This window comes from Hordeum vulgare, chromosome 5H (genome assembly GCF_904849725.1).
Source record: "Hordeum vulgare subsp. vulgare chromosome 5H, MorexV3_pseudomolecules_assembly, whole genome shotgun sequence".
Classification (NCBI taxonomy): Eukaryota; Viridiplantae; Streptophyta; class Magnoliopsida; order Poales; family Poaceae; genus Hordeum; species Hordeum vulgare.
The window spans coordinates 172,946,045-172,965,967 of NC_058522.1; positions in this window are offsets into that span (position 1 = coordinate 172,946,045).

Here is a 19,923-nt window from a genome sequence, read left to right on the forward strand (position 1 = left end):
AAACCTTAACTACCATTAATCAACGAGCTTCTCTAGTAGAGGCTAACTAGGGACACGGTGTTGTTTATATATCCACACATTCATTTAAGTTTCTGGTCAATACAATTCTAGCATGGATAATATAAATTATCATGTACAATGAAGTAAGATAATAACCAATTTATTATTGCCTCTAGGAAAATTTACAACAAGTTGATGTAGGATAAGCTACACAACACGTGGCAGGGGTGGCCTTCGATCCACATGTAGAATTAACATGGAGAGAGAGGGGTAGCAGGGGGTGCGATGTGGTAGTACGGGTAGCTCGTGGCCGCCGTGCTCGATTGGAGGGAGAGGAAAGGGGAAGAACCACCGTGAGGGATTCATCGATGACACCTATTGGAAACTTTGGCAAGTTCATGATTAATTCTAGTAAACAATTCATGACTAGAATGGAAACTAGCATGCAACAATCTAGAAAACTAGATGAACAACCGAACATGCACATCATCATCGTACACGAAGTAGCAACTACAGAGAGAGACATCAATAGATCACAAAGAAGTACTATTTGTTAGTTGTTGCAGGAGCAACGGTGTTGATGATGATGTTAGCAATGATTGGATGTTGATGGTGATGGAGAAGACGACGAGTAGCACTGCCCAACTTGGACGATAGACGACCCATGATGACAAATTTGAGCAGTCACGCAGAGTGCTTTCAAAAAAACCTAATTCATTCGCTACCATTGCAAAATCACAAGTATGAACTATTCCAGTGACCTGCTCTGCAGAATGCTGATTCACCTTAGGATTCTACATGAGGTATGCAACGGTGGCAGTGCTATTTCCGAGATGAGGCAAAACCCTTTCTGTTTTCCATGTTATTTGGCCGCAACCGAGAGGGGTATATATATTAGGACAAAGGGCCATATTGTTTCGTGATCACAATCTCAAACTGACTTGGTTTCTGTAAGTGCATCTAGTGCCCCTTAGTGATTTTGGTGGTTTGAAGACTTATAGGTTAAGTATCTAATGTGTTTGTGAGTGTACACAGGATCTATAAGTCATTGAGGAGTTTGAGATATTTGAAGAATATCGACCCCTAAAAATATATGTATTCAGTTGAAGAGATTGGTCTGAAGCTGAAGAAATGAATCGCGAGGAATCTGCAATGAAATTGATATTCCTCATGAAGATACTGATATTGAGAAGTCCGGTGGTTGCTGAAGAAAATCACTATGAAGAATTTGAAGCATGAAGATTTACACTTTCTGTTTTACTTCCTTCGCATTCGAGTAATAGGAACACCGTACTGTTAAAGGGGGTCAAGGTTACACTATGGAATGAATTTCCTCATGATGCTCAACCTAAGCCTAATCCTACCAAAAGCCTCAAGTGAGGAATATGAGTGACATGAGGACTCTCACAGTTGAGGGTTCCGACCGTTTCGATAGCCAGGCCAATTCACTGGTCTTATCCACTCCAACGGTCATATTACTTAAGGGCATTAGTGTCAAATCATGTCGGGATCCTGCCAGGCTATAAATAGCCACCCCCCACAACCACTAGCTGGTTGGCTGCTCCGTTAGAAACTGACACTTGTCATAAGAGCAACCCAATTCCTCAGAGCCTTCGAGAGTAATTCATCAGTGATGAAATACACCATACACCGAAACCACAAACCAACCCTAGTGATTGAGCATCACTGAAGAAGTTGTTCCTGTGTGGTACTGAAGCCTTTTACCTTTGAGGACTATGCATCCCCCAGACGGTTAGGCGTCATGGTCTAGAGCTTTCCAGCAGTCAATTATGGATCGCCGGGTGACCAAGTTTGTGAGGGTTTGGAAGTCTGCCCTGAAGACTTACCACGAGTGTTGGGCGAGGATTGTGTGTCCTTAGCTCAAGGAGAATACGGTAGGGACTGTGTGTCCCGGGACTGTGTGTCCTTTGGTTTCAATACCAAGCCGCTCCAAACCAGACGTACGACTGTCATAGCAGTTGGAACTGGGTCATCAATGACTGTCTTCACTGAGAAACGGGTTCTAATTCCTCAACTCCTTACTTTCCTCGTATTATGTGTTGATGACTTTCACTGCGACTGTTTGAAGAATTTGTTGAAGACTTTCTCTGAATTTCCTCAACCCCAAATTCCTCACGTTAGTTAATCCTCATCTCTATTCTGCGTGCCTGCTCACAGTGCAATCTGTTTTCACATTCTTCACTCTAAAAAACTGATGTTGTGAAACTTCGCACATGTGATCCTTTACTGTTTCTGCTGTAAGTTAGTCATAAGTGAGGAATTTCCTCAAAAGGAATTTCCTCAGTGATGAAATTCTAAAAATCTCCTATTCACCCCCTCTAGTCGATATAACGCACTTTGAATTGGTATGAGAGCAAGGTATTCCCTTGTTCTGTGTGATTTTGGTTTAACCACCTTGAGTTTTAGTTATGTCGACTGCAGGCATGTTTAAGGTGATTGCAGCATGTCCTACCTATGAAGGAAAGAAGGTTCCCTTCTGGAAGAACAAAATGCAAATGCATCTACAAGCTATTGATAATGATCTCTGGTATATTGTGGAAAATGGCGTCCCCATCATCTCTGCCAATGTCACTTCGGCTGATGTGAAGAAATTCAAGCAACTCGATTCTCAAGCGAAGAACATCATCTGTGGCCATCTGAGCCCAGGCTAATTTGGAAGAGTAAGTGCTTTGGGCTCTGCAACACTGATCTGGGAGAGACTGTGCAAGGTAAATGAAGGAGTATCAACCCAGGGTGACTCTCGTGTTAATATTCTTCGCAATATCCTCAATCACTTCAAGAGACATGACAATGAAAGTTGCCAAGACACCTTTGATCGCCTCACGGACATATCAAATGAACTACAAGCACTGGGAGCTCGAGACATCACCGATCACGAAGTTGTCAAGAAACTGCTGAGATCTTTGGAATTTTCATTTGATACTTTACTTCTGATGATTCAAGAAAGACCAGACTACAAGATGCTTGATCCAGCTGATATACTTGAAAGGCTAAATACTCATGAATTCCATCTAGAAGAAAAGAGAGATCTATATGGACCAAGCTATTCCATACCACGTGCACTGAAGGCTAGAGCAATTTCCTCATCCGAAGAAGAAGACACAGATGACAGCATTTGTAACCCTGAAGAATTTGGACAGGAGCTTGCAATGCTCGTGAGGAAATTCCAGAGATTTACACGACGTGGCCAGTTCGGTAAATCTTCAAGAAGAGACATGAGGAAATCAGAATCCTCATCTGAGGACTACAAGAAACGAACCTGTCACAAGTGCAAGAAATCAGGTCATTACATTGCTGATTGTCCCCGTTGGGGAAAGGAATCAAAGAAGAAGAAATACAAGGATGACAGTTCTGATGACTCGAAGAAGAAGAAGAAATCTTCAAAATCCTCATCTTCAAAGCCCTCATCACACAAGAAGACTAGTTTCAGAAAGGCTCGGGCACTTATTGGCAACGAAATGGACTCCGAGGCAGAATGGGAGGAATGTGATGAAGAAAAGGGTTCTGATGAAGACTCAGAATTCGGACAGGCTAGTCCGCACTGGCAACCACTTTCGTCAGCAAGTCAATCTTCAATCTTGAAGAAAATGATTGCACCATCCATACTGATGACTATGCTGATGACTTCTCTCGAACCAATTGCTTCATGGCAAAAGGTTCGAAGGTACCAAATAATGCCTACTCCTTTGATTCAAGTGACTGTGAACCTAATGATTATAAGAAACCCAGTTACAGTAAACTTGCTATCATTGCCACTAAACAACAAACTGCTCTGGAAAAGCTTCAGAAACTGCTAGATAAAAGTGATGATCTGTTGAATGATGAAATGAACCTTACCCAAATCCTCATTGATGATGTGAAAAGTCTTCTGTCTAGATTTGATAATCTTCAGGATCGTTATGATACACTCCTCACTTATCATGAGAAGCTTTCCTATGAATTTCTTCAAAGGAAGCTTGATCTTGAGAAGCTGAGGATGTCTCATGATGATCTTCGTATGGAAAATGATTCATTACTAGCTCAATAGATCAACGCTGGTCAAGTTCAATTTATTCCTCCATGTCTTAAATGCATTGAACGTGAAACTGCTAATTCCTCACTAGAATCATCAAATTCTACCACTGCTACAAATTATTCAACTGCACCTGTTGTGTCTATTTCCTCACTTGAGGAAAACACAAATGTTACAGATGAAAATGCAGGGTTGAAGGAATTTTACGTGACAGGCATATACAAAAGTCTCAAAGGGCATCAAACCCTTTGTGATGTGCTCAAAAAGCAGATCTTGAACACGAACCCGAGGAAACAAGGAACTGCCTTTGAGAGGAAATTAAATGCTGATTGATCCTATTGGAAACCTGAGCAGTATCCGAAAACCTCCTGGGTTGCTGCTACTAGGCCTCCTTTTGATCCATCTAATCTAACTGGTTGTTCATGTGAATTATCCTATTTCTTAGATGAGTCATTTGACTCCACCTATAAACTGTTCAAAAATCAATCTGGTGAAGTATTGGTTCGATATGTTGGAACTAACTGCAGGAATGGCCCTCCCTTGAGGAAAATCTGGGTTCCCAAAAGTTGTCTTGAAAATCTTCAGGTGAATGTCCTCATGACACAACCACCGAGGAATCTGAACCCCAGATCAAAATCCTCAGGAGGACCAAAGTCCTCAACTCGTCAAAACTATGCTCGTACCCGTGCTAATGCGTCTAACGTGCAGGGAAACTACAAGGAAAATCATCATCATGTGAAGAATTTGCTGGAGACCTGAGGAAAATGCTTGATAGGCCGCAAGCTAATGATTGATGAAATAAAAATATTTCACACATCCTTACATTTCTGTTATGATGAAATTACTGATCTGATGAAATTAGTATCATATTCTTCAAATCTGAAACATATGAGATGGTAAGCTGTACTAATTCATCTGCAGGATGACAAACCCAAGAATACTGAGTGGGTTCTCGATAGTGGCTGCACACATCACATGACTGGTGATAAAATCTTACTGATGAATATGCAACTAACTCCATCACCTCTGAAGCAAATCACATATGCTGACAAAGGTAAAAGCAAGGTATTGGGACTTGGCAAAGTGGCTATTTCCAAGGATAGGCATATGGACAAAGTGATGCTTGTTGAATCCCTTGGTTTTAACCTTATGTCAGTCTCGATGCTTTGTGATCTTCATATGATTGTTATCTTTGGTAGATATAGATGTGTAGTCATCATGGAATCTAACAGATCCAAAGTCTTCGAAGGTGTAAGAAGAGGCGATTTGTACATTGTTGATTTCTCTACAGGTCCTCAACCAGCCACTTGCTTACTAGCAAAACCCTCAGAAGGATGGTTGTGGCACCGAAGACTAGGTCATGCGGGCATGAGGAATTTGCACACACTCGCGAAGAAGAAGCATGTCATCGGCATCGAATTCGTCAAATTCCTCAAGGATCATCTCTCCGGTGCTTGTGAATCTGGGAAAATGACCAGATCCAACCATCCCTCAAAAACGATCATGACCACTACACATCCATTCGAATTGCTTCATATGGATTTCTTTGGAACTACTCACTATGCCACACTAACCAATGCAACGTCATTATATGGCTTTGTCATAGTTGATGATTATTCTAGATATACTTGGGTGCATATCATAGTGTATAAAACTGAAGTGCAGGAAATCTTCAAACGATTTTCTTCAAGGGCCTCGATGAACTTTGGCATCAAGATCAAACATATTAGGAGTGATAATGGAACTGAGTTCAAAAACACTGGTCTTGATGATTATCTTGATGAAGTTGGTATTACTCATGAATTATCTGCTCCTTATAATCCTCAGCAGAATGGTGTCGTCGAAAGGAAGAACAGGACTCTGGTTGAAATGGTAAGAACTATGCTTGAAGAATATCAGACTCCTCGTCGCTTTTGGCCTGAAGCAATCAACACTGCATGCCATATCATCAACACGGTATATCTTCACAAGTTCCTCAAGAAAACCTCATATGAACTCGTCACTGACAAAAAACCCAATTTAAGTTATTTCAAAGTCTTCGGTGCAAAATGCTGGATTAGAGATCCTCACCATAGCTCAAAATTTGCACCTAAGGCACATGAAGGTTTTATGCTCGGTTATGGAAAGGACTCACACACTTACAGAGTCTTCAACAACTATCACAACGAAGTTGCTGAGACTGCAGATGTGCGGTTCGATGAAACTAATGGCTCACAAAGAGAGAAATTGCCTTGTGATCCAGATAAACTGTCTCCTGAGGAAGCAATAAAGCTCAATCCTACTGAAGACATTGTTCCCACTGAGGAAATTGGTGAAGAAACGATCCCCATCACTGATGAAAATCAAGAAGATGCTCCTGAGGAAATTGCACCAGTACCACTTCCTCAGCCCAGACAAAATTCTCAACTAGCTCATCCAAGGATTGCAAATGAAGTAGAACTTGACAAAATCCTCAACGACATCAACGTGCCAGGTCCTCTCACTCGCTCAAAAGCTTCACACTTAGTTAACTTTTCTGAGCATTTTTCCTTTGTATCCATCACAGAACCGTCAAAAGTTGCTAAGGATTTTCTGGAACCGGAGTGGATCCAAGCTATGCAAGACGAACTTCTTCAATTCAAGATGAATGACGTATGGGAGCTCGTCAAACGACCAGATCCTCGCAAGGACAACATCATCGGCACCAAGTGGATTTTCCGAAACAAGCAAGATGAGGACGGTCAAGTGGTGAGGAACAAGGCACGACTTGTAGCCCAAGGCTACACCCAGGTTGAAGGAATAGATTTCGATGAAACTTTTGCACCTGTTGCTAGACTTGAAGCTATTCGAATACTACTTGCTTATGCTAATCATCATAACATCATTTTATATCAAATGGATGTGAAAACTGCATTCCTCAATGGTAATCTTGAGGAAGAAGTATATGTTGCTCAGCCCCCAGGTTTTAAGGATCCAAAGAATCCACACAAAGTCTTCAGACTGAAAAAGGCTCTTTATGGTCTCAAGTAAGCCCCTCGGGCATGCTATGATACATTGAAGGAATTCCTCATGAAGAAAGGCTTCAAACCTGGTTCACTCGATCCAACTCTTCTCACAAAATCCTATGATAATGAGCTATTTGTATGTCAAATATATGTCAATGATATCATATTTGGCTGTACTGACAGACGATACAGTGATGAATTTGCCTACATGATGAGTGAAGAATATCAGATGTCCATGATGGGGGAGCTGAAATTTTTCTTGGGTCTTCAAATTCGTCAACAAAGCAATGGAATCTTCATATCATAGGAGAAATACCTCAAGGATGTTCTGAGGAAATTCGACATGCATGAATGCAAAGGTGCCAAGACTACAATGCCTACCAACGGCCACCTCGGCACTGATGAAAATGGTAAAGACTTTGATTAGCGGGTATATCGTTCTATGGTTGGCTCTTTATTGTATCTATGTGCATCTAGGCCAGATATAATTCTTAGTGTTTGCATGTGTGCACGTTTTCAAGCAAAACCGAAGGAATCACACCATAAGGCTGTGAAACATATTCTTCGATACTTAGCTCACACACCAACACTAGGATTATGGTATCCCAAGGGCTCCAATATTCATCTGGTAGGGTATTCTGATTCTGACTATGCTGGTGACTGTGTGGATCGCAAGTCAACTTCTGGCACATGCCATTTCCTCGGAAGATCACTAGTTTGCTGGTCCTCAGAGAAGCAAAACTACGTATCACTCTCCACTGTTGAAGCTGAGTACATTGCTGCTGGTTCTTGTTGTGCTCAATTGCTCTGGATGAAGCAAACCCTCAAGGACTACGGCATCAACATGAAGAATGTGCCTCTCTACTGTGACAATGGGAGTGCTATCAAGATTGCATACAACCCAGTAGAACACTCGAAGACCAAGCACATCCAGATTCGTCATCATTTTCTTCGGGACCATGTCCTCAAGGGCAATATCCTCATCGACCATGTGAAGACTGATGATCAACTGGCAGATATCTTCACTAAGCCCTTGGATGAGAAAAGGTTTTGCAAGTTGCGGTGTGAGCTAAATATCTTAGAATCTTCAAATGTTTTGTAAAAACATGCACACATCCTAACACTTATGCAAAGTTGATGACTTAGATGGGCAACACATGATGAATCGATTTTCTTCAACTAATGAAGAATGTCACTCTGAATGTGAAGAAATTAATGAAGAAATTGATTCTCAGGGCCCTACGACAATTGTACACGGCGTTTGTAATCAACATTCTTATATGGTGGGTCACGCCACCGCCCAATGTGAAATTCCTCACGTTGATTTTCTTCAAATGCTCTATTTCCTCAAAATGTGTTTTTCTTCAAAACAGTTGTTCTTCATTGTGATGATTTATCGCAAAATCTTCAAAAACACTTGATGACTTTCATTTTGACTAGATAGACTGTGATTTCAAGTCCTCAATGGCATTCACTTATTTCTATTTCTTCAAGTTGATATTTTTTCTAGGTGAATGTGATCGGACCGGACCTTTCCTCTATGCTATACTCATCCAGTCTATTCAGTTCTTCATATGCGTTCTACTTGAAACTTTGTTCAAAATCCTCACTGCGTCCTTGTCAGCTGTTGATTTTGTAACGAAAATCCTCAAATCTTCAAAAATTGTTTCTTTAATACACAGTAACTGAACCCCACTTCCCACGATCGGATAACCACGATCTCCACTATCTCCACCGCATCGTTCGGGAGCTACACGTGTCCTGCGGAGACGTAGAGGCACGGGCTGTTTGGTCCGAATTCTCGCGCCAATAGTAACTTTTGGCTATAAATATGTCCTTATCCCCCTCAGCATACTCTTCTTCGCTCCATCGCTCTCCTGCCACAGCATACACCACCGAACCCTAGCGCCATTGCCGGTAGTCTCCTCGCCGGTGAGGAAGAGCTTCACTACCTCGACTTCTCCGTCGCCGGAACCACGACGGAGTCGGACCATCTTCGTCCGCCGCTGCCGTAGACGTCCTCTGTCGCCGGGTTAGGGTGCATTGGACACGCGACCGAAGAGCTTCTCCACACACACCTTTCTGTGTTCTTCGTGCGCACCTTCCAGGGTAAATAAATCCCATTTTTACAGCAAGTTAGATCTAAAATTTTACATCTTCTATGTGAAATCTGTTTTTCCTCAAGAAACGATAAGCACTTGATTCCTCAAACACTGCCTATCACCACATTATTGATGAACTATGCTTAGCATCTAAGATTTTCACGAGATTCCTCAATTGTGCGAATTTTCGGATCTGTACAACTCTGGAACCCAAGAACAATATGCTTAGGCAAATTCCTCAACCACTGGTTATATTCCTCAATCTGTCAAACTTTTTCATTTTCTTCAAATCTGAGAACGCATATGACCTCTCCAAATTCCTCGCAACTATACTCTGTTCACAGGTACACACATGTCAGCTGATGAATCTCTCGGTTCTCATCACATTAACTCATTTGCAGCGTTTCAGCTAGAAACTCTTCAAGTCTTATCAGAATCCTCAAGGGTTCAATCTCATCAGCAAAATCCTCAACTGAAGAAAATGAAGGATGACAGAAAACAGAAGGTAGGAAAGAAACTTGAGCAAAACACAGCTGTGGATATCCCTGAGGATATTTACTTGGACTATTGCACGCCTGATGAAAATGAGACAATGTCCAAGAGAAAGATACGGTTGCAGAAGATAGAACGCCGATGGGCGAAGGAATGGAAGGAATACACGTTTGTGACTCCCAAATATGCGAAGAAATTGGCTCTGATGCCCCCTGGCAGAAGGGCCCCACTTGAGGATCATTAAGTAGCACATCGCTCAAGCCTCATGACTATTGATGACTATCCAGATGAGAAGGAAAAGCATCTCGCTAAGCTCAAGAAGCAGGCAGAAGCTGCAGTGAGGAAATTCAATGAATCCTCAGCTGCTGCTACTTCCTCTGCCGCAGAAACATCTGGCTCAGAAATTCCTCAAATGCAGTCTATGCCATCAAAGCAAAGGGATCCAAAGCCTCAAGAGAAGTCTGCTCAGGCTTCAGTCACAAAACCTTCAGCACCAAAACCTTCAACGCCAAAACCATTAGTGCCAAAGCCGTCAGTACCAATCTCCTCAGCTCCAAAATCCTCAGCTCCACCTCCAAAGCCACAAGAGAAACCAGTATAGAAGCAAGTCATGAAGCCTATGACCGCCAGCTCCAGCTCCTCACTCCGAGCTGCAACCAACTCGGGGAAAAATTCTTCAACACCTCCTGCGAAGACTTTAGTAACTGCTGAACGTGCAACTCTGCCCAGCCCCAGTAAAATCATCACCGTCCCGTCTGCATCAGAGGGAAGTGATGAATTTGATGATGAAACCCTGCAAGCCATCATAAGAAACAAGCAGGAAAGAGTAGCTCAAGCATCGGGCAGTGCCATTCCTCTGGTAATGGACCCCAAGGTCCTCCTTGATTACATCAACATCTGGTATGATGATCCAAACACTCCAGTTGATGATTTGAAGCTTCCGCCTGGCATCAGCCACATGGTGACCACTTTCATCAATGAAGCCAAGTGGAAAGAATAGCAGGCCAGGGAGGCCAAAGTTGCAAAGAATAAAAAGGAGAAATTCCTCAAGCAGAATCTCCTCAAACTGACTCCTGATGCACTGGTGTCAATACAGGCAGAGCAGAAGAGATTGACTGACAAGTACTCCAAGCTGTCAGATCGTAAAAGCCTCAAGAGCAATTTCATCAAGCCGGCCACTAGTGCTGTTGATGACTACAATAAGAAGGCCGCACCCCCAGCACCAACTCCTCAGCCATTGATTGAGGAGCCAACAGATGAATCTCCTCATAATGAGGAAACTCCTTAAGCTGAGGAAGTACACCAAGAGCGCCGTGTTGATGAACCGACTATTGAAGAATTCCTCATGGAAACTCTAGCTGATGAGACTGCCCCTGATCAAGCAGCTTCATCAAAGCAGGCTGATGACTCTGTTCTAGCTGGTTCCTCAATACCAGCTGAAGAATTTATAGAGAGAACCCTTTCACCAAAAGATTCAAAGGTGAAGAAGATGACTCCGTCTGCATCAGTCGTGAAGAAAACTAGGGCTGCTGAAAAGGAAGCCAAAAAGAGAAAGGCCTCCTCAGCAGAAGAAGAAATAGAGGCAAAGCGCCTCAAAGCACTTGAAGAAACTGCTCCTCTAGACCCTATGCCCCTGAATATCGCTCCTTCCTATGAAATGGTCATCATTGATGATCCAGCGAAAAAGGCAGATGAGGAAATGAAAGATGTCGACTCTGAGGAACACACTGATGAGGAAATTCAGATAGACGACAGCCCTCAACCATTCATTCCTCAAATAGACAATGTTCAAGCATCAGCTGCACCAGCTGATGAAACTGCCTCTGCCACCAAGCCAGCTGAGGAAATGCAAACTGAAAATCCTCAAGCTGATGAAATTCATCACTCTGAGAAGAATCCTCAAGATGAGGAACAGGCTGATCCAACTCTTCCAACTGAGCAAGAAGAAGCTATTCCTCAGCCTGAAGCACAGCCAGAGCAAGCTCCTCAGCCTGACGCTCAGCAAGCACCATCTCCTCAGACTGAAGTACCAGTTGCTGAAATTCCTCACCCTGAGAAAAATGCTGAGGAGAATGCACCTGACCAAGACAATGCATTCGTCGTGCTCAACCCAGAGACTGCCATTGTTGTCTCCCCTCCTATTCCTTAGCAAAATCTACAGCCAGTTCAGCGTCAGCCATTCTCCAAGCGTCCAAAGTTTTGAAAGGAAAATTTCTTTGAAGAACGCATGTACTTCATTGGAGAGAACCCCTATGACAAGCCTCAAATGAGGCATCTGAAGTTTTGGACTAGGACTCAGATGAATTACTATGCCTCTGTGCTATGTGGACGAAACAAGATATTTTAGCACAGGCATATTCCTCATGTTGAACTTGAAGCAATACCGTGCCTGGAGCGAGTCCTCAGTGTACTCCATGATGCAGGTTTACTCCCAATGTGCTCCGACATATCTCACTGGAACAGCGAGTTAATTCTTCAGTTCTATGCCACTCTTCACATATCTGGCAACCCTGAAAACATTAACACTTGGGTGTTTGATTGGATGTCATAAAACACTCACTACAAGGCTCCTGCTACTGAACTCCTCACAGAACTGCCTGTACCAATTCCCTCAGATGAGCCTGTGAAGCTTTATGGTGAGCGTGAGCTGCCAAATGGAATGATGGAACTCCTCATGAAGCCTTTGGCTGAAGCAAAATCTCCGAGAACAACCTTGCTCGTCCACGAGCTCAAGTACACACCCAGGTCTGTCTACAGAATCCTCTGTAATGTGCTCACGCCCATCAAAGGCCATGATGATGAAGAAGATGTTGTAGGCCTCATGAAGAATATCCTATTCAACATCATTCATGGTATTCCTATCAACATCCATGATTTCTTCTTGAGGACTTTGGCCGACAATGCTATGTGTACTTTTGATCACAAGATATATGCTCCATGGATCAGGAGATTCATCAGGACAAGGACATGCATCAACTTCCACGCTGATTTCCAAAACCATATGGGTTATATGCCTCCTATCCGGGTCAACAAGAAGACTTTCGAGTCCATTGAAGGAAAAGGCAAATCTGTGATTGAAGAAGGAAGTAGGCCCCTTGATGGCCAGTTCAGAGAGCCAGAAGCTTATTCTTCATGGGATGATACTGAGACTCGTCCGGCAAGCCCCGTTCCTCCTCGCGTGATGAATACAAGAGAGCTCCTCCTCTGTCTTCACCAGAAGGTGGATCGCAACCACAAATGGGTCAAACGCCAGTTTGGTGCCATTGTGAAAACCCTCACTGAAACACAGAACTCTGTGAAGCTCAACCACTACTATCTCCAGGAGGTTTTCGATCGCACCTGGGCTACACTTGCACATCTGAAGACCCTGACTGAGCTTGAAGAAATGGACTTTGAGCGAGACTTTGAATGGTCGTGGCCTCCCAAGAAGAAGTTCAGGCCTATTCCCATGCCAGACCTTGAAGACAGCTCCTTTTCTTCATTCCGCACTGCTGAAACTGATGAAGAACAGCTCGACACTTCTACAGGTCCAAGGAAGAAGACTACTCCCAAGAGGCATCACGGCTCTTCCTCAACCGCCAAGAAGTGAAGTCTTCACGGGCGTTAGTCCTCAGTTTGTCCCTTTTTGTCACTTGATGACAAAGGGGGAGAAACTTGAGAGTTAGTCTTCAAGCGGGATATTTATGGGGCTTATGAACTATATTTAAGTTACAAACTCTTGGCTCTTCCGAAGTTTTTATGTAATGAGTTTTAGCTTAAGCCCGATGGTACTCTGACGCTTTTGAACGTTTTTCTTCGCATGCTTATTCCTCAAGGTTTAATGCACACATGCTAGAATTCGTGAGATAACATTTTTCATCATGCATCTTCATATTCTTCATATGATATGTTACATGTATGCATGATTTACAAGACTCAGGGGGAGATCTCCATGATATAAATCATCAATGTGCATTTGTTGTAAATAGCAAAATCCTCAAGATATGCACATCTTCAAGGGGAGTCTCTCTGAATCTTGATTTCAAATTCCTCAAATGAGTATTTACACTTCATATGTTTGATCCCTGTTGAAGACTTAACCTAATTGTCATCAACCACCAAAAAGGGGGAGATTGTAAGTGCATCTAGTGCCCCTTAGTGATTTTGGTGGTTTGCAGACTTATAGGTTAAGTATCTAATGTGTTTGTGAGTGTTCACAGGATCTATAAGACATTGAGGAGTTTGAGATATTTGAAGAATATCGACCCCTAAAAATATATGTCTTCAGTTGAAGAGATTGGTCTGAAGCTAAAGAAATGAATCGCGAGGAATCTGCGATGAAATTGATATTCCTCATGAAGATACTGATATGGAGAAATCCGGTGGTTCCTGAAGAAAATCACTCTGAAGAATTTGAAGCATGAAGATTTACACTTTCTGTTTTACTTCCTTCGCATTCGAGTAATAGGAACACCGTACTGTTAAAGGGGGTCAAGGTTACACTATGGAATGAATTTCCTCATGATGCTCAACCTAAGCCTAATCCTACCAAAAGCCTCAAGTGAGGAATATGAGTGACATGAGGACTCTCACAGTTGAGGGTTCTGACCATTTCGATAACCACGCCAACTCACTGGTCTTATCCACTCCAACGGTCATATTACTTAAGGGCATTAGTGTCAAATCATGTCGGGATGCTCCCAGGCTATAAATAGCCACCCCCACAACCACTAGCTGGTTGGCTGCTCCGTTAGAAACTGACACTTGTCATAAGAGCAACCCAATTCCTCAGAGCCTTCGAGAGTAATTCTCCAGTGAGGAAATACACCATACACCGAAACCACAAACCAAACCTAGTGATTGAGCATCAATGAAGAAGTTGTTCCTGTGTGGGACAGAAGCCTTTTACCTTTGAGGACTATGCATCCTCCAGACGGTTAGGCGTCATGGTCTAGAGCTCTCCAGCAGTCAATTGTGGATCGCCGGGTGACCAAGTTTGTGAGGGTTTGGAAGTCTGCCCAGAATACTTACCACGAGTGTTGGGCGAGGACTGTGTGTCCTTAGCTCAAGGTGAATACGGTAGGGACTGTGTGTCCCGGGACTGTGTGTCCTTTGGTTTCAATACCAAGCCGCTCCAAACCAGATGTATGACTGTCACAGCAGTTGGAACTGGGTCATCAATGACTGTCTTCACTGAGAAACGGGTTCTAATTCCTCAACTCCTTACTTTCCTCGTATTATGTGTTGATGACTTTCACTGCGACTGTTTGAAGAATTTGTTGAAGACTTTCTCTGAATTTCCTCAACCCCAAATTCCTCACGTTAGTTAATCCTCATCTATATTCTGCGTGCCTGCTCACAATGCAATCTGTTTTCACATTCTTCACTCTGAAATCTGCTGTTGTGAAACTTTGCACATCTGAACCTTTACTGTTTCCGCTATAAGTTAGTCATCAGTGAGGAATTTCCTCAAAAGGAATTTCCTCAGTGATGAAATTCTAAAAATCTCCTATTCACCCCCCTCTAGTCGATAATGTACTTTCAGTTTCTAACTCATATGCTCACTGGACAAGCAATAAATAACTTGGACGCCAAGATATATAAAATAAATTGGGAAAAGGAAGTCACGCCCCCACAAGGCAACATACCAAACTTCGGCAGATCATTGACGCGCAGCTCACACGTATGAGCTGTCGCGTCCCACACCGACCTGTCCAAGCCAGGCGAGGAGGGCGAGCACGCACGTATGGCCTTCCCTTTATCTTATCAACACACACTTTGAGTGGTGGAGAGGACCCACTATATAAGAAGGTCCAACTCTTCCTCAATTGGTGATGTGGGACTAATCCAACGTATCTATAAGTTTTGATTTCCATGCTATTATATTATCAATCTTGGACTTATTTGTCGTTTTATATCATTTTTGGGAACTAATCAATTCATCCAGTGACTAGTGCGAGTTGTTGCTTTTTTGCGTGTTTTTGGCTTTTCAGGAAAACAGTACCAAATGAAGTCCAAATGCAACAAAACTTTTAGATGACATTTTTTGGAAAACAATTAAGACATGGAAGCTTTGGACGGAGACAGGAGGACACACGGTGTGGTGTCAAGCCAATAGGGAGCGCCAGGGGGTGGCCACCTGTGAAGACCGACATTCCAAAAGATTCCCTTTTTTCCGTTGTCGTCGTGTTATTATTTTCTCTGTCCCATTCATCATCGCATCATTCGCATCATCCACATTGCGTCGGCACTCCGTTGCTGCCAGTTTTCGAAAGTTGCATCCGTTATTAGTTGCCGGTCTTTTTCGGTCTCGTTGTTGTCCGTTTTGAGCCAGACCGCACTCGCACGCACCCGCAACATCGTCAAAACCTTGTTTTTAAAACTTTGTTTAAAAAATTCTTGGATTGTGATGAAACTTGGCGTGCGGTATTATTTTCATATAGGTAGGCCGCATGCCAATTTTCATCCCAATCGAAGTCCGTCTGGTACTCAAACGATCGACCATAGCGGCACCATTGTCGGTTATTCGTCGGACGGTTTTGTCGATTTTAAAACTCATTGCCGGGTCGCCTGTTTTCCCTCTCGTCTCTGGCTAGCCACTCTAAACAGCGCACCTAGCCACTTCCCCCATCTATGGCCGTCCAATCGTGATCCCGTGGCCGAAAACGAAGCCGGATTCCGATAACCCTAGCCCCATTTACTACATATAGACCACTATCTCAGCTAACCTAATCCCCCTCATTTCCCGTGCCAAGACCTAATCTTCTTAGCCTCAGCCTCCCTCCTCCCGAACCGGGACCACCAGGCCCAGGTGCAGCCCGCCCTGGGCCCGAACCACCGCCGCCAGCCCCGAACTCCTCTGGTGCCCGAGGAAGCCGAGCTCCCAAGCTCCCGCATCGTCGCCTCTAGCGATATTTGGTGGCCCCTCCAGCGTCCCGCAATGTGCCCCTCCGGCCGCCCCCCATTGCATCATCTGTCGTTGGACAGAAACCCATGGAGGCGCCGCAACAGCCAGCCCCGCCTCCAACTGCGAACCTCGTTGCCCCATGCTCTGCAGCAGCCTGCCGCTGCCGCCTTGGGCGTCGTCGCCGTCCGCCGCCAGCGGATCCGGTAGCCCCGGTCCGATCACCTCCGGATCCGGCCAACCCCGGACTTGCCGCCCTGGTGCCGCCTCGCTGGAGGGCGCGGCCTACGTTGACCTGCGCCGCCAGAGACTCCCTCTCGGGAGCGAGTACAAGGAGGACGAAGCTCCGCTTGCTCGCCTGGGCTGGCCAGCGCCCAGTGGGCCGCCGCGCCATCCCGGCCCAGTGCCCAGCACCTGGTCTCCCGAGGCCCAGCTCGAGCCCATCGCAGCTGGCCCGTAGCCCTCTGGTGAGCCTCCCCTTTTGCCCTATTTCTCGCCCGTGCATGGATTAGCTATCATGCGCCCTCAGTTTCGGCCCGTTATATTTTTTTATGTTTTTAGGATTAGTTTTATTTCACAAAATGCTAGATTTTCAAACGTCCGTAGATATTAAACCGTGCATCGGATCGCGATGAATGTTATATGTAACTTGTGTATTTTTTCACGGATATTCATATTTTGCCACTTGCATGCATGTTTTGAGTAGTTTGATGTCTCGTTTGCCTAGTTTTATGTCCTGTCCTATTAGGGTTAATACCCCGTAGTTATTTTTGTATGTTTCCGGATTGTTCAAATCCCATATATAAACGGTTCATGTTGTTCGGGACCCTTTGCCGTGTATTTTAAAATGGTTGCTTGCATTTTTGCATGTAGGAGCTATCAATAGTTTGTTATGTCATGTTTAGGACATATGCTCGCATATATGTGTGGCGTTAGATTTATTTTGCAACCCCACATATTAGATACATTTTGTGGGTAGCAAAATACATAGAATTTAACTCTGCATTTAGTTTTTCCTTTCGAGTAATTAGTGTGCATGATATTTTTGCCATGTTGCTCTCTTGTTTATTTTGTGGGATTTATTCCGTGCGTGATATGCATGACTTGTGAACTAGAGATATGCTCTTGGATGTGTATGCTAGACCCTCATAATTTTGGTTGCAATAGAAATCCATGTTTAGGTGTTGTTTGCTTGTTGTCGACATGCTTGGAAATAGTGTTGTTTTGGAGATGCTAGAATATTTCTAAGTCTGAAATCTGTTATATTTTGGTGATGTCTTGCCATGAGTTTTGCTAGTGATCTACACCTTTTTTGGGGTTGGCGCAATGGAGTTATTTCTGTTCCTTAAGATTCTCTAGCATGATCTAAATTTTCATGTCATTCGGTGCCCTCCAGCATATACTTTTTCTTCTGCCAATATGCCTTCAGATCGAAAACTGCATAATCAACAGTGTTATTTTCACTAAGTCTGAAACTGTGTGCGAGATGCCATTTTGTGAGTTCTTTTCCTAGTGTTCCATGCTGCCATGATAGATGTTATTAGTAGGATGTTGTAGTGCATCTTGACCTCTACTTCTTCATGTCTTGTTTGAGCATTTTAGAATTATGCAGCTTGTTGCTTTGGGGTGTAGAAAATGCCATGTTGGTGTTTTTTGCAGATTGTAGCTATTTATTGTGTAACTTGTATTTGTTGAACTGTTGCTCCATTTCGATCGTGTCCTATATAAAACTTTCTTTGAGTCTCATGTAGTTTCATAATATGTTGATGCCTTCTTCGTTTGGAATGTTTGTGGCTATTATTCGCATACATATTGCATTCGTGGCATCATAACTTGCGGTGATCATATCTTTTGAACCATAGCTCCGTTTGCATTGATCTCTATGTGTAAATTGATTGGAACGACGTGTAGAATCACATGAACCTATTTTTTGTCTGTTTAAATAATATTAAAACGTGTTAATTCAGGTCTGGACAGAATTACAAATTAAAGTATGGGGTCAGTTCGGAGATGCTATAAGACGTTTCCGACCTCATTTAAAATGCCTAGATAGGTAGCTTAATTACGCTTCACATCATGCCATGCTTAACCAACATTTAATATTGTTGTGTACCTAATCGGGATAGAACTAAATAATTCGTATGCGGAGTTTCGTCAATATGCAACTCGTTGCATATTGAACTTCACTTAATGTGTAGTGGTTGATTGTTGTGATTTGCCATGCCATACCCTGCATAACTGTAGCTGTTCATGCGTCATGTGTGTTGTGTATCCTGTGGTGAATATCGTGTGTTGATTCTTGTTTCCGGTTTCCTTCGTCTCGATAGAGTTCTGCAAGCGTGTCAGAAAGTCAGGATCCGTTCGACTACATTGGTTTGTCTACTTCACGGAGTCGTTCTTCTTCCAACCGGGATCTCAGGCATTACTATCATTGCCATGCTAGTTTTATCATTTCTATCGTTATGTCTCGCTGCCTACCACCTGTTAAATATCAGCCTCTCAACATTGCCAGGAAAACCTTCAATCTCATGACAACCTAGCAAACCACTGATTGGTTATGTTACCCGTTGCTTAACCATGTGGTAGCGTTGCTAGTTGCAGGTGCAGTTGCTTCCATGTGATAACATGGGTTCCTTGTTATATCACCATATTAATGCTATTTGAATTAATGCACCTATATACTTGGTAAAAGGTGGAAGGCTCGGCCTTTCTAGCCTGGTGTTTTGTTCCACCTTTGTCGCCTTAGTTTCGGCTACTCGTGTTATGTTCCATAAATGAGCGCTCCTAACATGCTTGGGGTTGTTATAGGGACCCCCTAGTTTCTCGTTTTGGGATAAAGCTCGTCTGAAAAGGCCTAACATTGGGACTATATTTGCCCAACATAATAAGTCTGTTAATACTGAAAAACATAGGGAGTTAGAGCTACCCGAGGAGTAATTCAACATAATACAGGGAGGGCCAGTGCTGGTCCAAAACAGAGCCACTTGCGGGGCCAGCCGAGACAACTCGGGGGATGTCTATCCAGCCACCATACGTAGTGCGCATCCGTCGTGTCCTAAGAATGAGATACGCGGCTCCTATCGGGATTGTCGACACACCGGGCGGCCTTGCTAGACTTGTTCTCCTTTCTCGAGCATCTTGTGCGAGGGATTCCAAGGATGCTTCGGGTTATCTCAAGGTTGTAGTTTTCCAATAGGCAACCGAGGAGATCACCGGTTTCCCTGATCGAGGTCATTCCATCGCAGCGTGTGGTAGTTTGTGATGGACTAGTTGGAGCACCCCTGGAGGTTTAAATCTTTCGGAAAGCCGTGCCCGCGGATATGTGGCAATGTGGAAACTTTGTTTAACATCTGGTTCTAGATAACTTGAAGATAATTTAATTAAAATATGCCAACTGAGTGTGTAACCGTGACGGTCTCTTTCGTGAAT